Source organism: Lissotriton vulgaris, chromosome 7 (assembly GCF_964263255.1).
Source record: "Lissotriton vulgaris chromosome 7, aLisVul1.2, whole genome shotgun sequence".
Lineage (NCBI taxonomy): Eukaryota > Metazoa > Chordata > Amphibia > Caudata > Salamandridae > Lissotriton > Lissotriton vulgaris.
In genome coordinates, this window is record NC_141695.1 from 1,497,781,638 (window position 1) to 1,497,806,711 (window position 25,074).

At 45.3% G+C, this 25,074-nt stretch overlaps 1 protein-coding gene across 5 annotated transcripts in view; it reads right to left on the minus strand.

The window, feature by feature from the left end:
- The window catches only part of LOC147705869 (CMP-N-acetylneuraminate-beta-galactosamide-alpha-2,3-sialyltransferase 2-like), a 383,457-nt gene that overhangs the window by 151,988 nt on the left and 206,395 nt on the right, over positions 1-25,074 (minus strand). The window lies entirely within an intron of this gene.

Here is a 25,074-nt window from a genome sequence, read left to right on the forward strand (position 1 = left end):
AAATCGCGATCGGTATTCTCAAGCGCTATCTTGAATGCTTCTAGTTCAGCTCGCTGAACTGCACAATCTCCGAGAGATTGAATTTTTGTGACCATAGGTCGGAATTTACCATCGCGCCAGCGGCATTTAACGATCGCACATGCAGCACTATAAGCTTGTTTACCCCCAATTGCGGGCTGTGGGGATCCGTCTGTATAAATTATACATTCGTATTGTTCTAGAGGCAGAATCTCAGTGGGCAGAGGACATTCCTGTTAGTATTGTAGAAATTCTTGAGTTTTCAAGTAGGGGTCAAAAACGTATTCAACGTCTGTTGCAGCAAGAGAATTAACCCATTGTATCCATCGCGGATGTAAAGCCTTTGCATTCGGAATGCTTGCTTTTGTTAATGCCTCTATGGCAGGTACAGGTGTAACGAACATTATGCGTTTTCCCTGTGCGAAGGCTCTCTGTTTTGCTACAGCAGTTTGATCGGCTGTCAGAATTTTCTCTGTAGAAGTGAATTTAATTTCAGCTTGTGTGTACAAGTGTGATTTATAAGCGATTGGTACTTTTTTCACCTTCATTAAAGGTTAAGTACGTGAATCTGCATCTTCCTGGAATGATTCGGATCACAAGGTTGCGTATGTTTACGTGTGTTTGTAAATGTGCTGTTGCTAACATGTCTGTTTGCACTGAACGCAAAATTTCGGTGTGTTTTTGAGTCCAATTAACTGTTTTGAAATCAGGTTTGATTAATTTTTAAAGAGGTTTAATCCTTTCTGCGTAGTTTAGAATGTATGTTCTTCCGAAATTTAGAAAACCTAGAATTGACTAGGTTTTTCAGCGTTTTTGGAGGTTGGAGCAGCGCACACTTTTCTTAAAAGTTGGCTGCCATGTTTTTGCCTTCACTTAATAACTTGTATCCTAGAAAATGGAAGTTGAGGTGGGCAATTCTTGATTTTTATAAATTGAATTTATACCCTTCAGAGGCGAAGCCAAGTATAATGCTATTTGTGAGAAGTTAGCCTGGCATATGATGTCCACTAGTTCTAGTGGGCACCTTGCACCAGTCTAATCGACCCTTATTGATGGTGGTTGTAAAGTCAACCTTATAGAAAGCTAGCCTAGTGGTAGCATGGACCAGCAGTCATCAGGTTAAGACTGCAGAGAGTGTATTAAGCAAGTTGGTTTACCAATTATAATCCCTTGAGTACCAAATGAAAGGACACCACACAAGGTATATATGAAATATATATGTATTTATTCTAAACACAACCCCTCTGCACTCTTTATGAGGTCAGAGGTAAAAGTACAATACAAGTTACTTAATTAGCATATGATAAGTTGCACAGTATACGTTTTGCCCTAGGGGCCTCACAAACCATATACTAAAATAGTGGTATAAGAATAAACGTTTGAATTAGAAAGCAGGCTTAGGGCCTGTGGAATCGCTGGGGCTACTCTAAACAAGGAAGTAGGAGGCCAACGGGAGACGCGTGCAGTGTCTAAACACAGCCGCAGGTTACCATTGACTTTCTATGGGAAACGAACAAGTTACATATTTACAATTTAAGGATACTTCCGGATGGACTACGATGGAACCCTTTTAGACTTAGACACTAGGAGGGCCAATACCCTCGAGACTACCAGAGTACTCCTGTTACCTCACCCAAGGAAGCCGGGTGCATAGGTGTCTTTTGATGTCGGGTTTCGTCGTCGATTTAAATGGAGAGCTGCAAAGAAGTGCTGCAGGCGACCAGTGGAAAACTGTCCGGTGGATCCAAGGGTGGATCGAAGATCTGAAGAACCTGAAAGCAGAAGGGACAGAGTCTGGGTCACTTGCCAGTGACCAGGATGGCTATGGAAAGCTGCCAGCCAATGTCGGGTGAATTCAGGTGAAAAGGCGAAGCTTGTCTCTTCAGCCACGAGGTCCAGAAGGCGTCGAACAGAAGCTGGATTTGAGCTGTCCCATGAAGCATCTAGTTGACTGCGGTGTCGGTATCTGGATTGGACCCAACAAGCCTTGGCAAACGCAATCCACACAGGATGTTGAGATTGGCTTTGTTGCAGACTAGCAAGGTCTGGGGCGCTTCTCCTTTGTAGGGAATCTGGAGCAAGCCTGGGGCAACCAGGAAAGCAAGTTAGATTCAAAAGGAAGTCTGCCAGGGGCTCACTAGCCAACGGACTAGTAACCGGGAAGACGCGTCGAGCTGAAATGCAAAAGTGGGGCCCACGGGACACTCGTGGAGCGGGGTCCTCTGAGCTTTGGTGCAAATGGTGCTCGGTCTGGGGCTTCAAGTACCCCAATGCACAACTTCGAGATACATCGTGAAGTGAATGCAGCTTGCAAAATGCAGGATGTCCAGGAGTTCCGCTCCCACGTCTCTCGCGTCCACCACAGGTCTCACCTTTGCTGTGAGCGAAGGTCGGGTCAGAGATGTCTGGAAGTCCGTGTCCTGTGTCTCAGATTCTTCTGGATCCGGTGGGAGCCTCGATAATGCAGACCCGCAAAGTTGCTGTTGGTGCCTGTTTGAACAGGGTGGTCACTCCTTGACCACAAGGGAGATGTCTTCCGTCTTCCAGTCGAAATGGAATGTCGAAGGTCCAGGATATATGTTTCAGAGTTTCGTCCAGGGTAATCTAAAGTCCTAGGGCCTGGGTTCCTATACTTATACTAAGTTTAGGGGCTGGACTATCTTTAAGGTCCCTCCTATGGGTGGACCTGAGAAGGGGGTGGTTACACCCCTTTCGCTTTGTCCAGTTTCGCGCCAGAGCTGGGGCAGAGTGCCCCTGCAACCGATTAGAACTGGGAAATGTATGGAGCACCTTGTGTGCCCCAGGCAGTGTCTGGAAAGCATTCACTGAATGCAGCCCTCGCTGCCCCAATACGCTAGCACCTCCCTGGACAGGAAACCTATTGTCCAGGCCTCCCCTGCCGAAGTTTCGTCCAGTAGCAGGAGGGCAGACTCGTGTCTGTGGCAACAGCATCCATTTTGTGATGCTGAGGCTCTGTTTTACTTTAACCGGGTTTACAAGTAACTACATGTCTTCTCCCTCTAGAAGGGTGGAATGCTACCCCCGCTGCCAGAAATGGCGGGGGGGGGGTAGTATTCCAAAGTGTTTGACACCTTACACAACATGTTTTGATAAAGCCAAACCAAAGTTAGCATTAACCGCGAGGATTATAATGCAATTAAGAGTATATAGTATTGCTATATCATAGACCAGCTATAGGGAGATGGTTCCAAAAGCTGCAGAGGGGCTCAGCTCAGGCTAGGGCACTCTCTCATATAAAACGAAGCACTCTACCTCCAGGATTGTGATTGTCGAGGTCTGCCTTAGGAGTGGCTTATAGGTGTATATGTGTCTATATATGTATATAGATATAGGTATACTATATCTAAGTAAGGGGTGATTACACCACCTTACCCAGGCTGTGTGAACAGACCTGTGGTGTCAGTTTGGAAGGCAAACCAGGGGTGGCGGCACAATACATGCTGCAGCCCCTGGTAGGCCTAGGGTGCACCTATGCCCTGGTTCCCTAGGACACACTATACAGGGGCTCACAAAGGTGACCCAGTAACCAATCTGGTATGTACCTAAAGTACATGGTATCAATTTAGAGAGAGAACAGCTAGGCTGTGGGCCTGATTAGCAGGGCCACAGCCAGACTAAAGTCAAAAAACCAGAGAATCACAGCAAAAAGTGGGGCAACCATAGGAAGCAGACCCTACTCTCCTACAGTATTCACCCTGTTCAAGTGCCTATCCAAGTCATCATCCGTTAGATAGATGTCATCGACATATGATAATGCCTCTTTATCATAGGTTTGTAGTAACTCTGTTACTCTAGCTGAAAATAATCCTGGACTATTCTTGAATCCCTGGGGAAGACAACAGAAGTGAAGTGACGCTGTGTCCCCATGATTGAAAAAGCAGTCAAGTACCTGCTTCAGGTGCAATGTTTTGACAGAAGAGTGTGCATTTTGTACAGCACAAGTTTTGCAACAAGAGTTTAAATGTCTGTAGTCCAAAACTAGACAATATGTATTGTCTGGTTTGGAGACAGGAAACAAAGGATTGCTCATTGACGAGGTGCATGTTTCAATCACCCCTTGGTATTCCAGTTGATCTAATATCTCCCTGACCGTTTTTTAGCTTTTTGCTTAACTGGATACTGCCTTTGTGCAGTTGGTTGAGTTTTTAATTGTATTTTACGGTGAGGGGAATCCTCATCCCATCCTACATGATTTGTATATATTGCTGGAGTCTGGGCTACAGTGTATTTTAAAAGAATTGGAATATGATTGGAGAAGGCTGGCATAATGATGTGTTCGCCATGTGGGCATTCCCTGACAAATTTTGGTGGCCAGTCTTTTTCAGCTAGAAGAATGTCATAACCCTTAGGGAGCTTCTACCAAAAGAGTGCTCTTATCTTCCTAGTTAATTCCCCCTCCATCCGGAGCGTTACTTCATTTAACTTATGGGATACACTAACCCTGGTATCGGCAGTTTCAACTTGGATGTACTCATTCAAGTGCACTGTCTCCAGATGATCCTTCAAGATCTTGCGAGCTATGGTGACTTCTGCTGCGCTGTCCAGCATTGTCTGGGCCCACTCCCCGTTCCTGAGTTGTGTCCTCAAGATCCTCGGCATGTCTGATTTTTAGACCTGCTACTTTCTTTTTGGTGAATTATGTTTTTTTATTTTTTGGAACGTGTTGATCGTCTTTGGACTTCACGCGTTCTTCCTTGTGTTCTGACCGTTCTCTTCTTTCCGATTTCTGTGAGGAAGTCTGAAAGGTACGAGAGGAACGTGTATCAGTATCTTGATATCTATCTGGTTTTTTCAAATTATCCCTGTTCCTGAGGTTATACTTCTTTTCAGAGGGCTCCTTTTGAGGAGACCTTCCTCGGGATTGAGAACACTTCTCTTTAGAAGTTTGTTAAGTATTCTCCCACTTCTTTTTGGGAACAGTGAGAGTGTTTTTAATAAAGTCCTTTTCAGGACTCGATGTTAGTTGTGGTTTGACTGGCTTCCCACCCAAACTATCTCTACCTAGTTCTTCATAGGATTTTTCAATTATTCTGACTCGTTCATATGGTTGCTCAGTTACATAAAATTCTCTTAATTTTTGGAAGATCACCACGGATGCTGCCTCAGCTTTAATATTGGCTAATATTATAACTGAGACCTGTTTGAAATCTCTCAGTAATTTCATACCTAGATTTAAAGCAGGCTCTGCCCCGTATTCATTTTGAATCTGTTTCAGGACATCTGGTATTACCGCCATGGACGGAACACCATGCGTTTTTGTGTAGATTGCAGCAAAGACTGTACCCCAAGTGTCACAGTCATCCAGGTGTGGTGCGATCCCCATTGGTAAACAGATTGTTAAAATCCTGTGTTTCTCATGAGGGGTAGTATCGGGAAATACTGCCTCGATTTGAGTAATTTTTTGAGCTATCCAGAATGAAATTTGTTCCCTTTTTGCGGGCAATTTACCAATGACTGATTGTATAGTCTGTGGTGTGATTTTATTTGTGTTCCTCTGGTGAGGGGTTCATTGTGGAATCCTTATAGGAGGTTGGACTGTTGGAGTCCGCATGACATATTGAACCAATTATCTATGGATTTTGATTAGTTCTTTTAGTTGAACTAATAGTTCCGCATCTGACATTTCTTCAATGGCAGGATGTGGTGTATAGCTGGCTAATACCGGCCATGTTTCTCCTGGTCTACCTAGTGGACCGAGCCTGGTAATGTGATTTTGATGTTGGAGGGCGCCTTTAAACCAGAGCGCATGCTCTTGGTAAGTTAGTGGAATTTCAACATCCTCGAAAGGAGTGTATTCCGTTGGAGGTTCCTTTGCTTTGTAGAAGTGAAACACATGTGATACTGGATTTGCTTCAGGGAAGATAGTCCATGAATAGAATACCTCTGTCTGCCGATACTCATGCGCATCTATCACAAAAATTACCCTACCACCAGTTGATGATAGGCCATTTGTTTAAGCTTTATAGTGATGGCTTTCCTTAAATTTTCCGGGTTGATTATAGCATCCGGGTCGGTCTCTTGGAAACCTGTAACGTCAAGGCCTGGTTGGGCTGCAGCTACTGGAGCTCCACCGGTTGCGTTGTAGTCGGCGTTATTTGACATTGTTTAAAGAAAATTTGCAGAGCAAGTTTCATGGAAACAAAGATAAGGTGCACAATATTTTGGAACATTGTATCCTTCAACGTTGAACAAACCAAAAACTAATACGTAGGATTTTCGTCCTCCTCAGTTATGGCAGATATTTTATCCTTTTACCCACTCCAGACGTCTTTGGAGTATTTTACGGGAAAAAGGGGTCTCTGTGAAAAGCACGACTGAGTTACTCTAGTATCTAGCGTTAAATTAGTGCCTTACCAAATGTTGGGTGCCATGTAGTTTATTTCCTATATTCCCAATAGACTCTGCGCATTGGAATAATATATCCTATAGATTTGACGCAGGACTGAGGTCGACTAGGTCTCTATCCAATATATTAAACTTAATAGTGAGTGCCACCTAGCTCAGAGGTCACTAGAAACTTTCTCGAATAAACAAGAAGGGATTACTTTCTGACAACCGCATAAACATGACAACTTTGTTTCCCAAGAATAAGAAGTATCTCTAGAGTAGCGGAAACAATAGATAGATATTTTACTCAGTCAATCGTGCATGCTTCGTTTCATCAGAGGTGCAGAGAAATAGAGAGAAAGGCGTTTAAAAAAAAAAAGGTTTATTGAACAGTCTTCTTTCTCATCCAAAAGAAATGAACTGCTACAATCATAATGCAGGCTGCAAAGTATAATGAGTACAGCAATAATAGTATTATGAAATAATACTGTAAAAGCATTGTATGGTTTCTAAACCATATATAAATACATACATAAATAACAATGGCTTAAAGTACTCAACTGGTGCTTCTAAAATACGTCTACCCCAAGGTACCTTACCTAAGTCTAGTAGAGGGAAGAAGTAAGTGTGGTGTAGCATAGGTTTAGTTTATTTGCCAACAATCTATCCAAGATTTCTCTTAGGGTCTAATCAGCTCCATACCTTAGCTTAGAATGAAGGAGGTCTGGTATCTCTGTCACAGACTCGATTTCCTAACACCCCGCAAGGGGAGCTTGGATACACTGGAGCTGGATTCTCAGCGAGAGAAAGGACAGCTTCTCGATCAGTGCGTCAGCTGGAGGGTCGGCTTCCTTTGGCACTTGCTGTAGCGAGCTGCGTCGCAAATAGATAGTCGAACGGCTTCTGCACCACCGCACGTTTTCTAGAGCAAGTGAAGGCATATTTATACCTTGAAAGTGCCTAGTTTGACGTAAAGATGGGCATATTAATGTCAGTAAAGAACCCCAAGGGAATGGTAGTTCTTTGAAAACTCCATGAGTTCTTGGACAAATCAATATTCAAGCAAGAGGATGTCCCTGACTGCTTAAGCCGATTTTCCAATAAATCGTTGTGGTTTTTTGGTACGGGTGGAAGTAGCCATGCCTGTATTTGGACTGTATGGGCTATGTCTAAATATGGGTATGATTTCTATGCCTATATTAGGGCAATGTGAATTGTACCTGTATAAGGGCATGAATCGGGAAAATTCCCTCAGTGCTTAAAACGCCACACAACAGTATGCAATGCTTTGTGTGGAAGCAGGACTCAGCATATTTAAGTGTAAGTAGGGATGTGTCCAGCTCCACACTCCCATCCTGCCAGTGAAGACCCATCCAGGCACGCCTAAGCTCTCTATTGTGTGTGGTTGTCTAAAAGGAATACACAAAACCCATGTGCCAGCTTCACCCAGTCATGTGATCCAGAGACAGGCTGCAGGCATTAAATGGCTACGGCTGGTGTGGGAAAGTGGGTTATTGGTAGGGGCAAATGTAGGTCTGCCACTGGCAATAAGGCCACTAACACATGGTAGGACCCAGCATAGGTCTTAGAAAATTATTCCTATGCTCAACCCTTGGTAACGTGGCTGCGAGCAGACAGGCTTAACTTCAAAGACAGGTATGTAAAACATTGTTTACGACTCCACCCCCTGGCCTGGCATTCCTATGCAACAACACGCTGCCCTCCCAGGACTGTTGGTAACCCCAGGGGCCCTTTATCACCTCTTTAAAGCAGCCTGGCTAATCCACTTAATTCTGACCAATCAGGGCAGACCACTGAAAGGCTGAATTTGGACTTACAAACAAGAAAGTCTTATAACTTCTTGTATGTACATTTTAGGAGAAATTCAACAATATAATATTGTTGGATTTACTACTACCATTCTGGGAAGTCTTTTAATGGTAGGTCTAGTCCTCTCCTATCAATATTTATTAATCAACAACTTCCTACCATGTTAACCTATGGGCCAAGGGGTTTGCAATGGGGAAAATGACTTGGGCCAGTTTTCTAGCACCAGGGCATATTAAAAAAACATTTTATAAATATTTCCCTAATTTCTACAGGACCCCTCCCCCTTAACTTAAGACTTAAGGGGTTCTTAATCTGTGGAAATATTGCAGATTCTATTTACCCAGTGCGCCTAGCATCAACCTCGAATTTGAGCAGTACCTTACAGGGATGTGGAATTGCTACAGCCCGATGCCCAGGACATATTGTTTGGGGTCAAGGGCAACAAGTTTTAATGTGTATTTTGTCCTTGAGACAAGTAGGCCCAACCCCTGCAGCACAAACCCTTTGATTGCCAGTTTGCAGAACCACATTATGGACCAGGGACTGTCTGCAGTTAAGGTAATATTTTTGTCCATATTAATGCTGTTCAAACTTGTATTTATGGTTCTTTAATTGAAAGCCTTTATTATCAGGGTGAGCACTCAAAGTAAATGTTGTAAGCTCTGACTGCACTACTGACAGTGGTTTCAGTATAGAAATGTATACACACATTTTTAAAGTTTAGCAATATGAAGCTATGTATAATGCTCCCAGAATGCGCTCTGAGTTGATGCAAATATTTACAGAAGCTTGAAAGCAAGATTGATGATTCTTTGCTTTCAAAATAAAATGTTCATAAAAAATGAAAGCAGGATTTTTTTTTAGCTAAACTACTGTAAATTTTCAGGTACTATTTCTTTGCAGCATCATTTAGTAACATGTGTTGATGCATTCTTGTATTTCCCAACATTTTTATAATGAAACATCAGTGTAACCAGTTTAAATATGGGACACAAAAATAAACAGGCACTGGCAAAGCCAGTAGGTCTGAAATTGGTGGTCATCTTTTTAGTTTTGTCAATGTGTGACTAGTTTTGGCATGGTTTTTGTAAAACCTTATTGGTGTGGGAGCTGCCGGGCTCTCTCCATTATTTTGTCTCGAAAAGAAAACACTGCCACAGTAGTTACTAGAACTGAAAAAGACTAGTTTGTGTGCCAATATGCTCCTTGTGAAAGAGTATAATGCTGTGAAGCCAGCCGATATACAGGGAGAAAATTTGAATAAATGCAAAAGGTCATGGCCAACGCTTCCCAAATTAGGCGTCCACTTATTAAAGAGAGTCTCAAAAGTGCACCCATACTATATGTCCTTGCATTAAGTTCAGCTATACAGCTTTCGTGAATTTTCAAGAATTTACAGAAGTATGACAAGAAATACTACTCCTAGAAAATATTTGTGAACTACATTTTAGCATGAGCAAATGTGCATGTGTAGATTTGCTCATGCGAAAGTCTGAGTGTTTGCAAGTTCACTTTCCCTCCAACCACTATTTTCCCAACTCTGGAAGAAGGTTTACGTCTGCCATTGTCAGGAGAAAATTTCCAACATTTCTCAGCATGGGAAAAGATTAGAGAAGAGTTGTTAAAAACCCTTAAAACATGCAAGTTAGTAGGTTTGCACAGACTCAAAAGGGCATTCTAACCCTGGAACTGTTGCGTACCACTCCCTTCAGCCCCAGTATGTAGATCTGAGGAAACATGGTAACATAAGTGGATTGCAAGTATTCAAACACTGTTATGGTATGATCCCTGGCATAATCAGAGAGGCTGTATCAGAGCTCTTATATAATGAGATTGCTGCTATATTTGTTGCTGCACTACATGGCACCAGGGACAAGTGGATTTTGTTACAGGGCAAGTAGATTTATGAAGCAACCTGCCCCATGTACAAGTAGATATTTTATTAAATTACACAATCTTGACCATAAAACAATGTGGGGAGTGAAATGTGAAATTTCACTTTATCCAAGCATATAAAAACTCATTATAAGGGGGTTACCTTATAGATAACTGACCCCCCACCCCTGGGATACCTAGGGGAGACCCTGAGGGTCCCAAAAATGCCAAAACACTGTAGGTTTCAATTTTTAAGTGCCCCTACCACCAAAGTCGAGTTCTGGGCATAATTTACTTTTTAAAAGCAGTCCTGGCAGCCAGGGCTGTTTTAAACTGCCCCCAGGCTTCAGCAGTGTACACATGCAAGTGCAGAAAAGCTGCTGGGCTCTAAACTGCCATGCCCCAGGATACAGGGGATTTTTAGGTAGTTTCAATCCCCTGCCCTATAATGTACTAGGGGCTTATGGGGTAGGTCATGCCAATTACAGGGGTACCCCACCATAGTGTACCCTAGTGTATGTTTGGTATCTTAACTGTATTCTAATGTGTTCCTTTCAGCTTGGCACTGACCCTGGGCCTGGTTAAACAGAGCCCAGGGTCAGCCAGAGTCAGTTACCACCAGTTCCAGTCAGCAAAAAGCTGGGGGATGCCAAGGGCACAGGGTGACTTTGAAACAGCTGGAAAATGCCAACATTCTAAAAGTGAATGGAACAAATGATGGACAAAATTCTGAACAATGCAAACATTCACCCCCAGTCGCAAAGATTTGGGTGTAATGCATTGTTCTTTTGATCACCACGCCACCCCAGTTTGGACCCAGCCATATGCAAAACAGTCTTGACCCTGTTCCTCATGAGAACAGTCCACCACAAACTGCCAAGCCAGATCCTACCTGGAACAGAAACAAGCACCCTGGGATCGGTTTCGGGGCATCATCACTCATCAGCCAGGCTAGACTGAATCCAGTGGCGTAGTGAGCACGGACCTACGTCTGGGCATACCTTTCAATACAGACGGTAGGACAACAAAGGCTGATCTTATAGCAGTCATACAGCTTGGAGATTGTGAATGGATAAAAACCTTAAGAGCAACCTATAGGAGGACCCATCCATTGAGCAAAGTCTGAATAGGAATCAAGAATCTGAGAAGATCTATTAGATGCAGCTAAGTGTAACACAAAAACATTTTGGTATCTAGTGTCACAGGGTGATCTAAACCATTTTATGAAACCCGAGGTCCTTATTCAGGCAAAATGACTGGGTCAAACATTTTCAGGATCTTTATAACTATCAGGCAATAACTGATGCTCCAGACACCCTTGTAAAAGTTTGTTTGGTTAAGCGAAAGCCAAATCTTGTATACGTGGTTACTTTCTCCTTAGGAGAAACTGCAATAGATGTCAGAGCACAGAAAAATGCTAAAGTAACTTGGCCAGAGTAAAATCCTCTCTGATCTTTTCCTTTATGAATTAGAAATGTGGGATCCATACATAAATACTCTATCTAAAGCAATAGATGCTGGGGCGCTAATCCCCGATACCTTGAGGGGTGCAGAAATAGTTGCACTATACAACATGGGAAGCAGTACTGAACTGGGTAACTACTGACCCATAAGCAGGATTGATAATCTTCAGAAAATGTTCTGCAAGCAGGCATTGGACAAACATACCACCTTTCCACACCGCCACACAGTACCCTGTGGGACCTGTGACTCTGCTACTGCCGCCTGTGGCTCAGCCCGCCTGCGTATCTGCGTCTCTTGTCACCCAGTGGCCGCCCCGCTCCCACCTCCCAGCTGCTCCTCCCTCCCACTGCCCCTCATATGGAGACCGCGTAGCGGCCGCGCCAAAGGCCCGCCAAGGGCAAGCCCGTCTGCGCCCGTCCGCGCCTGGACCGCGCCCAGCGCCAGAACCCCTGGACCCCGCACCCGCCACAACATCAGACTGCACTACGACTCAAGCACTCTCCACGCACTCGACACCGGACGAGACCACCCCTGCTACCAGGCCATTCCAAAGCACACCCAAGGGCCCTTCACCTGCCGGAACTGCAGCTTCACCAGCATCCAGCCCGCCAAACCACCAACCAGGGAACCCAAACACCTCAGATGCATCCTCATCAACACCCGCTCCGCTCGCAAGCACGCCATCGAACTCTGGGACCTCTTAAATTCTACCACCCCGACGTCGCCTTCCTGACGGAGACCTGGCTGAACGCCACCTCAGCACCCAACATCGCCATAGCCATCCCACAAGGCTACAAGATCTCCCACAGAGACCGCACCAACGGAGTTGGAGGGGGGGATCGCCATCGTCCACAAAGACACTCTCAGAGTCTCGCCCAACACCGACGACACCCTCACCACTGTCGAACACATGCACTTCCAGATCCACACCGACCCCAACACGACCCTCAGAGGAATACTCGTCTACAGCCCACCCGGACCACGACCACAGTTCAACGACACCATCGCCGACCTCATCAGCACGCACGCCCTCGCCTCCACGGACTACATCCTCCTCGGGGACCTCAACTTCCACCTCGAGAACAACAACGACGCCAACTCTACCGCTCTCATCGACAACCTTGCCAACCTCGGACGCAAACAGATCGTAACGACCCCCACCCACGCCGCCGGACACACACTAGACCCCATCTTCTCCGCATGCCCCCACGTCTCCTTCAATCACACCACCGAACCCCACTGGACCGACCACAGATGCGTCCACTTCACCTTCAAGAAACCCACCACACACCGCCGCACCCAACAGCTGCCGCGCCGCTGCTGGGGCAAGGTCACCGAGGACCAACTGACAACCACCCTCGCCCTAAGACCACCCGCCGACCCCTTCGACCCAGACACCACCGCGACCAACCTCAAACAGTGGATCAACGACTGCGCCAACACACTCGCCCCTCTCAAGACCTCCACAACCAACCACACCAACAAGAAAGCCACCTGGTTCACCGAAGACCTCCGGACATCCAAGCGCACCTGCCGTAAGCTGGAGAAGAAACGACCGAACACCAGAGAGCTACACAGCCCACAAGAACGCCACCCGCAGACACCACCAACTCATCAGGACCACCATGAGGAATGCCTTCAAGGACTGCCTAGACAACAACGCACACAACACCAAAGAGCTCTTCAGCATCGCGAACGAACTCTCCAACCCCAGCTCCAACGCCAACGACATTCCATCATCACAGGACCTGTGTGACTCCCTGGCCAACTTCTTTCACAGCAAGATCATCGACATCCACGACAGCTTCAACTCCGACACCCCCGCACCCATCACCGAGACCACCACCCCGCGACCTCCACCCTCACCAGCCACCTGGTCCACTGTCAGCGACGAAGACACCATCAAGACCATGAACTCCATTCACTCTGGGTCCCTATCCGACCCCTGCCCCCACTACGTCTTCAACAAAGCCAGCACAACCATCTCACGCCACCTCCGGAAAGCAATCAACATCTCCTTCGAAACAGCAACCTTCCCAGGAAGTTGGAAACACGCAGAGATCAACGCCCTACTGAAGAAACCCAAGGCAGACCCCAAGGACCTCAAGAACTTCCGGCCCATCTCCCTGCTCCCCTTCCCGGCAAAAGTGACAGAGAAGATGGCCACCAAACAGCTAACCCGCTACCTCGAATAAAACAACATCCTGATCCCTTCCCAATCTAGTTTTCGCAGCAACCACAGCACCGAAACCGCCCTCATCGCTGCCACCGACGACATCAGGATCCTGATGGACAAAGGAGAAACAGCCGCATTCATCCTCCTGGACCTGTCAGCTGCCTTCGACACTGTCTGCCACCACACCCTATCAGCACGCCTCCATGACGCCCGAATCCAAGAGAAGGCCCTGGCCTGGACCTGATCCTTCCTCTCCGGCAGAACCCAGAGCGTCCGTCTCCCCCTCCCCCTTCCGCTCAAAAACCACAGAGATCATCTGCAGCGTCCCTCAGGGATCCTCCCTCAGCCCGACGCTGTTCAATATCTACATGGCACCTCTCGCCCACGTCGCACCACAACATAGCCTCAACATCATCTCCTACGCCGACGACGCCCAGCGGATCATCTCCCTCACCGAAAACCCCCACACCGCCAAAGCCAATCTCCACAGAGGAATGAAGGCCGTCACCGACTGGATGAAGGACAGCAGGCTGAAGGTGAATTCAGACAAGACGGAGATCCTCATCCTCGGACCCACCCCATCAGCCTGGAACGACTCCTGGTGACCCACATCGCTAGGCACCGACCCGGAACCCACCGACCACGCACGCAACCTGGGGTTCATCCTCGACTCCGCCATCTCCATGACCAAGCAAGTCAACGCCGTCTCCGCGTCCTGCTTCAACACCCTCTGAATGCTTCGCAGGATCTTCAAATGGATCCCCCCCCGACACGAGAAAAACGTCACCCAGGCCCTCGTCACCAGCAGACTCGACTACGGGGACGCCCTCTACTCAGGAACAACATCCATGCTCCTGAGACTACTACAACGAATCCAGAACGCCTCGGCACGACTGATCCTCGACGTCCCCCGACGCAGCCACATCACACCCCATCTGAGAAGTCTACACTGGCTCCCGGTCAACAAGAGGATCACCTTCAAACTCCTCATCCACGCACACAAAGCGCTACACAACACCAGACCTGCATACCTCAACGACAGACTCAGCTTCCACACCCCCACCCGCAGCCTCCGCTCTGCCAGCCTCGCCCTCGCCTCAGTTCCTCGTATCCGGAAAACCACCGCCGGCGGCAGATCCTTCTCTTACCTTGCCGCCAAGACCTGGAACGCTCTCCCTACCAGCCTACGACAGACCCAGGACCTGCTGGCATTCAGAAGACTTCTCAAGACCTTGCTCTTCGATTAGTAGCAGCCCCTGACACCCCCCCCCCAGCGCCTTGAGACCCTCACTGGGATGTAGCGCGCTTTAGAAATGCAGTGATTGATTGATTTTTAAGAGTTATATAGCACTAGCAAGATCCAAGGGTATCAGAGCACTTTACAGCTCATACACTCAGTTTACACAAAATAAAAGTAAAATCAGGACAGCAGATTTGAGCATGAAGGGAGAGATATTGCTCGGAAGAGGTTAAAGAGAGCATGGGATGAAGAGCCTCTCAATGATAGGCAATTAATAACCTCCTAGTTGAGGTGTCTGTTGAAGCGGAGACTTTATCTGTCTCTTAAAGCTCAATAAGAAGGGGTTTGTCCTAATGTGTGTTGGTATGGAGTTTCAGATTATAGGGGCATTGCACGAGAAAGAGTATGCCAGAGTTTTTTGTTTATGGATTTTAGGTGGAATGAGGAGTAGGGTGTTTGAGCTTCTTAGATTTATCGTCTGACCTTTATTGAGTTTTGAGGCAAGGTAGGCAAGTTACCCGTGTGGAGCGGTTTGTGAGTGAGAGAAGCAGTTCTAAAGGTACATCGAGATTCCATAGAGAGCCATTTCAATTCTTTCAGGGCGGGGAGATATGGTCAAATTGTTTTAATCACGGGGCCATTCTAGCTGCTGCACTGAGAGTGGTTCTCAGGGGAGCAAGGTGGGAGGCAGCAACTCCTTTTAGGGTGGCTTTTCCATAGTCTAATCTAGGGAGCACTAGAGCTTGCTTGGCAGACTTGAGATCATTGGGTGGTAGGTAGGGTTTGATTTTGTTTAGCAGTTTCAAGTTGTAAAAGGCACTCTTCTGGCAATGTTCTTTATGTGGTTTTTCATGGACAGTTTGCGTTCCAGTGTGATTCCTATAGATTTGAGGGAGTTAGCTAGGTTAGATTGCAGTTAGGAGCATCTATGGAGTTAATCCAATCATACATCTGGAGTGAAACTTCTGATTTTAATATGAGGAGAATTTTGGTCTTGTCTTGGTTGTGTTTTAGGTAGTTACAGGATAGACAGTATTGGTCTCCTTTGAGGGTGGAGTTTAGCCGCTGTATGTTTTCTAGTAAAGAGATTTCCATGAATAGCTAGGTGTTATCTGTGGAAGGGGATGTTAGCTTCGTTGAGGAGGACAGTGAAAGGTCCCATGTAGACATTAAACAGAGTGGACGAGTAGACTGAAAATAATATACTGAGCCAGTTCCAGGCCAGGTTTAGATGCAAAACAAGCACCATTGTTAAGGTTTTTGCTTTTTTTTGGTCGGGCAGACAGTAGTCGATATTAGCAGAGGCAACATATATCGTGCCTGTCGATTTATGGGATGCCTTTAATATGGTCCCCATCTGAACTAGGAATCCCTCCAGATCTTTTCTATATAAATAGGCGACAATACATTGGTAATTTTGCCCATTTTCTGTGGGGCCCAAATGGAGAATTGACCAACAGGATTAAGGTTAAAAAAAAACAAAAAGGCATCCACCAGGATTGTGTTTTGGCACCAACTCTCTTCTTTTTGTAAACAGCTATATGGGCTATTTAAAAAATTGTGAGAATGACTGACATGTTTTGGACAGTAAGACAGTGCCTGCTCTTCTTTTCACTGATGACATCTTGCTTATCTCCAAAACACAGAAAGGGATAGGGATTATCCTCCAACTGTTTGCCTCATTTTGCAGTACAAAAAGTTTAGAAATAGAAGTACAAAAGACGAAATTTATGGCATTTAAGCCACACAAAAACTTCTGTGGCAAAATGACACTAGGTAACGCTTCTCTAAAAACAGTAACTGAGTTTGATTATTTGGACATCAGTTGGTCTGACTTACAGCACGAGCAAACAGTAAATTATTATTGAAACATACACCATGCTCACAGATTATATTTGTCAAGCCTGGTGTAACTCATCCGGCATTACCTGTCCTTGAGGTATATAGAGCTCAGACAGTTAGGGCAGCTCTCTAGCTCGGAGCTATCGGGATTTGCAATCTGGAAAGCCTTCAAGTAGGCAGAAAATGACTTCACAAATTCCTTGCTGAGGCTTCCAAATAGTTCCCTGCTGGTGCCCATTAGACTTGATCTGGACCAGAAATCGATTGCTGGACATACATAATTAAGACCTATGCTGTTTTGGATGAGATTATAGACGACGATGGAGCTTAGAGCATATATACAGGATTTTTCCAAAGTAATTACGAAATCACAGGTGATTAAGATCCAATATCTGAGATATATAAAACATAAACTGACTTGAGGTTCGGAGATTATTGGTATAATACCTTATCCATCACTAGAACCACCTGCCATGCTGTGAAAGAGAGATACTGGTATTGTGCCCACGAGAGACTGTTATTAAATATTGAGATGGGCCCAGTGACACTCATTCATTTCAAAACTTTATTCGATTCAATGCAAAGAATCATAAAAGTAGAAATACATTTACAACACACAGTAAAAATTCATTATAAAAGGCAGTTTTACAGTTTATGGCACTATGAAAATTAATTGGCAGGTAAAGTCACATAACCATATTATTACATTAAATTAATCATCTCTGGGTAGTACATAATTCATCGAGCAAGGGTATTTTTAGGAACAAGTAAAAAAAGAACCACGGTGCAGGAATATAAAGTGTACATATCAAGTGGTCTGATTCTTGGGGCAAAATTTTAGCCATACCGTTTCCTAATCTGAAGTGATACGCGTATGAAGTTCAACATTGCACAACAGACTGTAGGGGATGACAGAGATATTAAGAAATCATAACCCTCTTTGTGATGGCGTATTTGTTTTTCCTTGAGAATCGGTTTGAGAAACCTGGTTCTCGGGTCTTTATATAAGGAACAAAAAAGAACAAGATGCATTGTATTTTGGCTATCTTTGTTATTACAGTTGCAAGGGGGGAGTTCCTCACACCAGCCCCTCTGTATAGGGAATGCAAAAAGAAAATGCAAAGTATGTAGCCTAAATCTTGTCAAGTAAAAACGCCATTGTACATGGTTTGTGAAGGTCAGATAAAACTGGTGCTGTAAGGCAGCCTTGGGGGCATAGGGGCTGTCCATGCAATTTACAATCGAAGATTTCCAGTAATTCGATTTAATTACATTTTTAATATCTCCCTGTATATTTTCAGGATTGTCAAAGGTATCACCCAAGCCTATTTTATGAAACATTTCATTTACGTAGGATAGCCAGGGGATTTGATTCATATTTGACAATTTTAAACAGTCCTGGATGATATCCTTAGTGAGCTGTAAATCCTCCGATAACCATATTTTGCCCCATAACAATAGAGGCGAAAGACGAATAATGTCACTTACATAATTTAAACCTAGTTCATTATGGGCGAATTTGTTTGAGGAGCCTGATGGGATGGCCAAGACACGTTTTAAAAATTTGTTTTCCATAATCTGTACCGTGTCGGGGCTATCTGTCCCCCATACCCCTGCCCCGTAGGTGGCAATCGACAGACATTTGGCTTTATACAGAGTTTTTAAATGTGTAATGGGTTTTTGGCCTAATTTGCCACAGAAACGGAACAATCCCTCTATTGAGCGACTAGCACTCTGGACTCGTGTCTTCATTAACGGTGCCCAACTTAATTTGTGATTAAAAAGGTTTCCCAAGTAATTAAAATTTTCAACCTTGTCAATGACGGAGGTACTCACTGCAAACTTTCTGCTCTTGGTGCCCTTCGGGCCACAGACCATGATAAAAGACTTAGCAAAATTCACTTTAAGATCTAGGTCCAACATAAATTTGTGAAAGGCATCAAGGCAGTGCTGCATACTATTTGCAGTAAGTGTCATGAGTACCGTATCGTCGGCATAGGAAAGCATTGGAATGCTTCTGCCATTGACTTTTGGGAAATCATGGCAATGGTCCAACAAGTATTTTTCCAGGCCATTAGTATATACAAGGAATAAAAAAGGAGCTAATATGCATCCTTGTCGGACACCCTCGGTCGAGGGAATGGACTTGGTTTTCTCTCCCCCTGGCCCAAACCTTATGGCCACCGTAGTAGATTCATGAAGTCTGCGAAGAAGAGTGACCAGGGGTTCCTCGAAACCCATTTCCTCCATCATTTGCCACAACTTACTACGACACACAGTGTCAAATGCACTTGATAGGTCCATAAAGGCAAGATGAATTGAAGATTTTCTTGCCTTTGTGTATTTCCCAATAATTAGGGCCAAATTAAGGCACTGTTCAACAGTGCCTTTGCCTTTTCTAAATCCATATTGGGAATTTACAATGAGACCCACCGAATCCGCCCATGATTCTAATCGTGCTAAAATAACCCTGCCCAAAATCTTACATGATGCGTCAATTAAAGAGATTGGGCGATAGCATCGGGGATCTGATCTATCGCCCTTCTTAAAAATTGGCACCACCACTGCCTCCTTCCAGGATGCCGGGATATGGCTAGTGACAACTGCTTTAAAAACATTCAACAACACAGGTGCCCAGACTTTGACATTGTGCTTAAAAAAGTCCAAAGGTACTCGGTCGGGGCCAGGTGCTTTTAATGATGTGCCTTTTAATAACGCATCCTCCACTTCTTGCAGAGTCAACGATAAACTCAGGGAAAGGGAAGATTGGGGAACCACAGATACCCTTACATCTCCTGACGATATCACGCTTGGTTGGATTTTATGAGGATTAAAAATGTTCCCAAAGTGAGTTTCCCATGAATCACAGTCAATCTCCATCACAATATTATCCATATCATTATTTGCAAAGAGGGGGCGATTGATGACTTCCCAGAAAAGTCTGCTATCCTTCAATTCTGTTGACTTTTTTAAGTCTTCCCAGGCTTGATTTTTTAAACCCAACTTCCTTGATTTAATAGCTTCTTTATAAGCTAATCTAGCTGCTCTAACCGATTCTATATCCCTAGGTTTTTGTTTTAATGCTGCTTTCAGCGATCTCTGTGTTGCTGAACATGCAGCATCAAACCATCTGGGGCCTAACTTTTTATTTTTACCTATTGGTTTTATTAGGCGCTCAGCTACATGCTCACATAGGGATTCAAAATTACCTATAACCTCTTCTGGACTGGTTGTAGGTATGAGGCAGGCCTCATATTCAGCACTATATCCATTTAGGATCTCTGCCTCAAGACCCACCGCGTCTATTTTGCCCCATTTAAGGGTGATACCTTGATTTTTACTATACTTTACCGGTTGCTCCCAGATAGAATGTTTGGGTTTAACCGGACAAAACAAGGTTAGAATTAAAGGATTGTGGTCACTGGCAGCATTAGGTATTACTTCCAACTTATCGACATAGGAAAGGTGCCCACTAGAGACAATTACAAAGTCGATGAAACTCATAGTGCCCCTAGTTCCCTGAAACGTCGGTATAGGCACAGAGTTTGGGCCAACCCAGGGCTCCAAAATGCATGAATCATTTAAAATAATGATATTATTTAACGCATCCCCCTGAGGTGTGTGTTTGAAATGTGACAGCGGTTGATCATGTGAGTCTGTCAAACCACACACCTTTGAATCACCATGGGCACATAATGAGCAGTTAAAATCTCCCAACCAGATAACAAATAGTTGGGGTTGTTCTTGACGTACCCCAGCTATGGCCCTTTCTAATTCTGAAATTACAGTTGTCTCGTTGTTGTCAAAGATATTGTAGTACCAATTGATCAACAACAATGGTTCAGGGTACAAATTAACCAGCATCAACACTTAAAACCAAGGTGAATCAACTATTATAGAGGCCGCAAGTTTACATAATTTTAAGGAGGTTGCTGACATTAAACCACCTTTTGCCCTGCCCATTTGAGAGGGTATTGCTAAGGTGTTAAAAGCTTGAAAACCCTCCATACTCTGGGCAGTTCTACTCCATGTTTCCTGCAGGCACAGGATGTCACAGTCCCCCACAAAGTACAGCCATGCCTCGTCCTCAAGTCTTGATGCAAGTCCAGCAATATTCCACGAGATTAGGCCCATCTTTTGATCATTTTTGTGTCTCATGTCTGGTTCTGTTACTACTTCTAGATTGTTCCCAAAAAGGATTGGACTTGAATCACATTCTCTGGCAGAAGATACCTTAAGAGCTTGAGCATCGGAAGTTTGGTCATCATCGGTGGGAGCAATCTCCAGTGAGTTGTCATTGCCACTTTCCCCCTTCTCCCACAAGCTAGGTTCTCCTATTGCTGGATTATCCATAATCCTAGGAGGATCTTGTGATGGTCAATCGATCTCTTCCATACCTACAAGTGGGTTAAAGCGATTTCTCAAGGGGACATTATTTGGGGGCCATCCTACATAGTCCTCTCCCTGATACCTTGGTCTTAAGTTGTTATGCCAAGCTTGCAGGGGGTAATTGTTATTACTATGGATTGGGCCCCAGGAGAAGGCATCACTCTGTTGGGAGAGTCCCCAGTTGTTCTGGCTTGGCCATATAGCCCTATTTCTGTGGGTCCACATAGGATACATTTCATTGTTAAATACCTGCCTAGCATTCTTGTAAGGGAGGGTTTGGGGTACAAAATTCAGACTTGGGTAGAAATACTCCAGACCTATACACTGGATATCCCCAACTCTAGCAAATCTCGGTTTACTACAGATGATATCTTTTACCCAGGTGTTACTAAAATTGATCAGGATACAATCCCCCTCGAGATCCTTCTCACTCGGGCCCACCCAAGGGACTCTACGTACACTAAGTATATTTGTTTTAGAGTCAGAGGGGAGTGGTCTGTTAATGTTAAGCCAATGTGTTATTTTGTTTCTTAGTTCCTGGGTAGATTCTGTTTTATTAGGAAGGAGTGGGGGTACTCCGGTAAGTATTACCATAAAAGGGGCTGAGTCTGGCGGCAAGTTCAAGGGTGGTGGTTTCTTTCTATATACTGTCTCACTATCAATACTTTTTGTATTTTTTACGGAACCCTGTAAACCTGTTTGTTTTCGCCCTTGGGTACTTCCCTGTTTGGGGGTCGCGGCTTCCGTCGTTGATGCCACATTGCCCTTTTTTTGACCAGATGTCCCTACAACATCCACCAAAACAGGTTTAGAACGGGGTTGTGGTATAGGTTTTGTTCGAACTAGAGGGACCGGTACCACCTTAGGGTTAGCAGTTATGGGTGTTTTAGCGTTTTTGTTCATATTTTTATTCTCACTCCCCTTTTTTGGGTCACTATTGTTGACATTACAATTTTTATTCTTGTTGCTTATACCCCCCTCTTCAGGCAATTTATTCTTACTTGCTAGAGTTTCAAGAGAATTAGTATTAAGAGAAATAATGTGTTCCAGTTGATCTAACTTCAGATTAACAATCTGAATTTTCTCTAAAACAGGTAACAAGAGCATCTGGACTAGTTTCTCAATTTCCCCCAGAAGGCGGTCATTGTTGTTGGTATTAAAGGAGAAAGTTTTCTGTCCCATGTCAGCTAATTGGGGACCCTTTTGCTTAGTAGGGATTGTTAGGGTTTTAGATGGTACTGACTTCGCTAACTTTGGTTTTGCCCCTTTCCTGTGAGTGCCACCTCTCTTACGTTTATTTGGGTTATGGGGTTCCTGCTGAGATACCACTGTCTGATCTTGTGTAAGGGTAGGCCCATTATTACTTAAATTTCTCGGGTTGCTATCTATTACATTTACCCCCGTAATATCTGGTGAAATGGGTATGGGAGTAAGTGTAGATGCTTCAACTTGGGAATCCCCTGGGTCTGCTATCAGGACTGTCTGTGACTCAGGGATTATCTCTAGATTTGGGCTAGCCTCCAAATTACTATCAGAACAAAGTAAACTTTGCTCAGGAGTAGGTAGTTTAGTAGGGGTAATTTTCAATGCAATATTCCCCAGGGACAAGCGTTTTCCTGTAATCAGGTCAAGTGATAGACGCTTTTCTGTGAGGGCAATTTCCTTTTCTAAAATTCCAGTTGCCCGGCTTATAAAATCATCCAATGTTCCAGTGGCTTTACCATTGTTTGTTTTAACGGTAATCTGTCTGCCCTTCCCTGAGCGTGTGGACATCATGAGAGTTAAGAAAAAGGCACAATTTGTAGTGCCAAGATTTATAAAAGAATAGTTAAAAAATTGATAATGGAACAATCTGGGATCGATAGTAAAACAGAAAGGGAGGTAGCCCCGACCCGACCTTGTACGTCCTTGTACGTCCTTAGACGGCCCCGCCCTTGTCCCGGGCTTCTCCCGGTCGCTCCCGCTCGCTCCCGCGAAGCTGAGGTACTACACTCTTGATATACTACAGCTATGTTTCCAATTGGTGATAGGCGGGGGGGGCGTGGCCAGCGGGGAGAGCAGCCCAGGTGTTACTGGTTGGGCGCGCAGGGGCTCCTGGTCACTGGAGTCCCCTGCCTTGCTCGCAGCCCCGCCGGTTCACTTGCCTGACCCCCGCGCTCCTCCTCAGCTCCCGGTGCAGCCCTCTGATGAAACGACGCGCTGCGGGACCCGCGAAGCGGGTCCGGCGAGTCGTGAGGTCAAGAAGAGGAGGGATAAATCCACAGGGCAGCTGGTCCGCCGCAATCCTCCAGCAGGCAAACAGCAGGTCGCTACAATCCGTTTAAAGTGTCCCACAGGCGTTGGTGTGGAAGCAGCTTTTGTCTCCGTTGGCGGGGGGCGTGGCCAGCGGGGAGAGCAGCCCAGGTGTTACTGGTTGGGCGCGCAGGGGCTCCTGGTCACTGGAGTCCCCTGCCTTGCTCGCAGCCCCGCCGGTTCACTTGCCTGACCCCCGCGCTCCTCCTCAGCTCCCGGTGCAGCCCTCTGATGAAACGACGCGCTGCGGGACCCGCAAAGCGGGTCCGGCGAGTCGTGAGGTCAAGAAGAGGAGGGATAAATCCACAGGGCAGCTGGTCCGCCGCAATCCTCCAGCAGGCAAACAGCAGGTCGCTACAATCCGTTTAAAGTGTCCCACAGGCGTTGGTGTGGAAGCAGCTTTTGTCTCCGTTGGCGGGGGGGCGTGGCCAGCGGGGAGAGCAGCCCAGGTGTTACTGGTTGGGCGCGCAGGGGCTCCTGGTCACTGGAGTCCCCTGCCTTGCTCGCAGCCCCGCCGGTTCACTTGCCTGACCCCCGCGCTCCTCCTCAGCTCCCGGTGCAGCCCTCTGATGAAACGACGCGCTGCGGGACCCGCGAAGTGGGTCCGGCGAGTCGTGAGGTCAAGAAGAGGAGGGATAAATCCACAGGGCAGCTGGTCCGCCGCAATCCTCCAGCAGGCAAACAGCAGGTCGCTACAATCCGTTTAAAGTGTCCCCAGTGCCCAGTGACACGTACGTTCTGATCCATGAAGCGCAAATACAGCTTTGAGGAATATATGGACTTTATCTACTTCACCTCTGCTAGGCCCTATACATTAAGTTTAGGATAGGCACTCTACTGCTAGCCATTTTCACAAATATATGGTCCAATTTAGAATCTGAACAAGCTATGTAACTGTGTAGATTAATTGATAAAACTAAAGAGCATGTTCTTTTTTTGTATCGCATATAAAATGCCAAGTTTAAAGTGGGTTAAACCGCTTTGTTTACTATTGGTTATAAGACAATGCCACCTTGCTTTAAGAATATACAATCTTCACACTAGTACTTGTTTTTTGTTTGCAACTGCAAAATTATTGCAATCCACATTGTACCCAAGGGCCAGAGGATTAAAATTCGAATTGCAAACTGTCTAGTTTAGGAAATGCACTTTATATATAAACTATTTCACAGTTTTCCATTTGATTTCAATCTGTAATTTTTGTATACTACGATTTTAAAATGTACTTGTCGATACATGTTTTGTATCTAAACTGGCAATAAAGTAAAGTAAAGAGCCAGATGTATGCTACTTTCAGGGAAAAAAAGTATTACTGTTTACAGAGAAGAGGAGCAAGATTGGTCAACAATTGACACCTGGTGCCCAGTTGACAATTTAAGTAGACCATGGCCATGTGGTTGCTTGTAAGCTACTACGCCAGCTGCCTACCAACAGGGAAATAATTGAATTTAAACTACTGCCAAATGAAGAATGAACCTCCAACGAAGTGACCCATGAAAAGTGAGCGCTCTCGAATCCCAGGTTAGTCATAGATTGGCATGTGTTGCGAGTACCACAACATGTGTAAATATAAGATCTTCTCGTGCAGAAAGATGGGCAG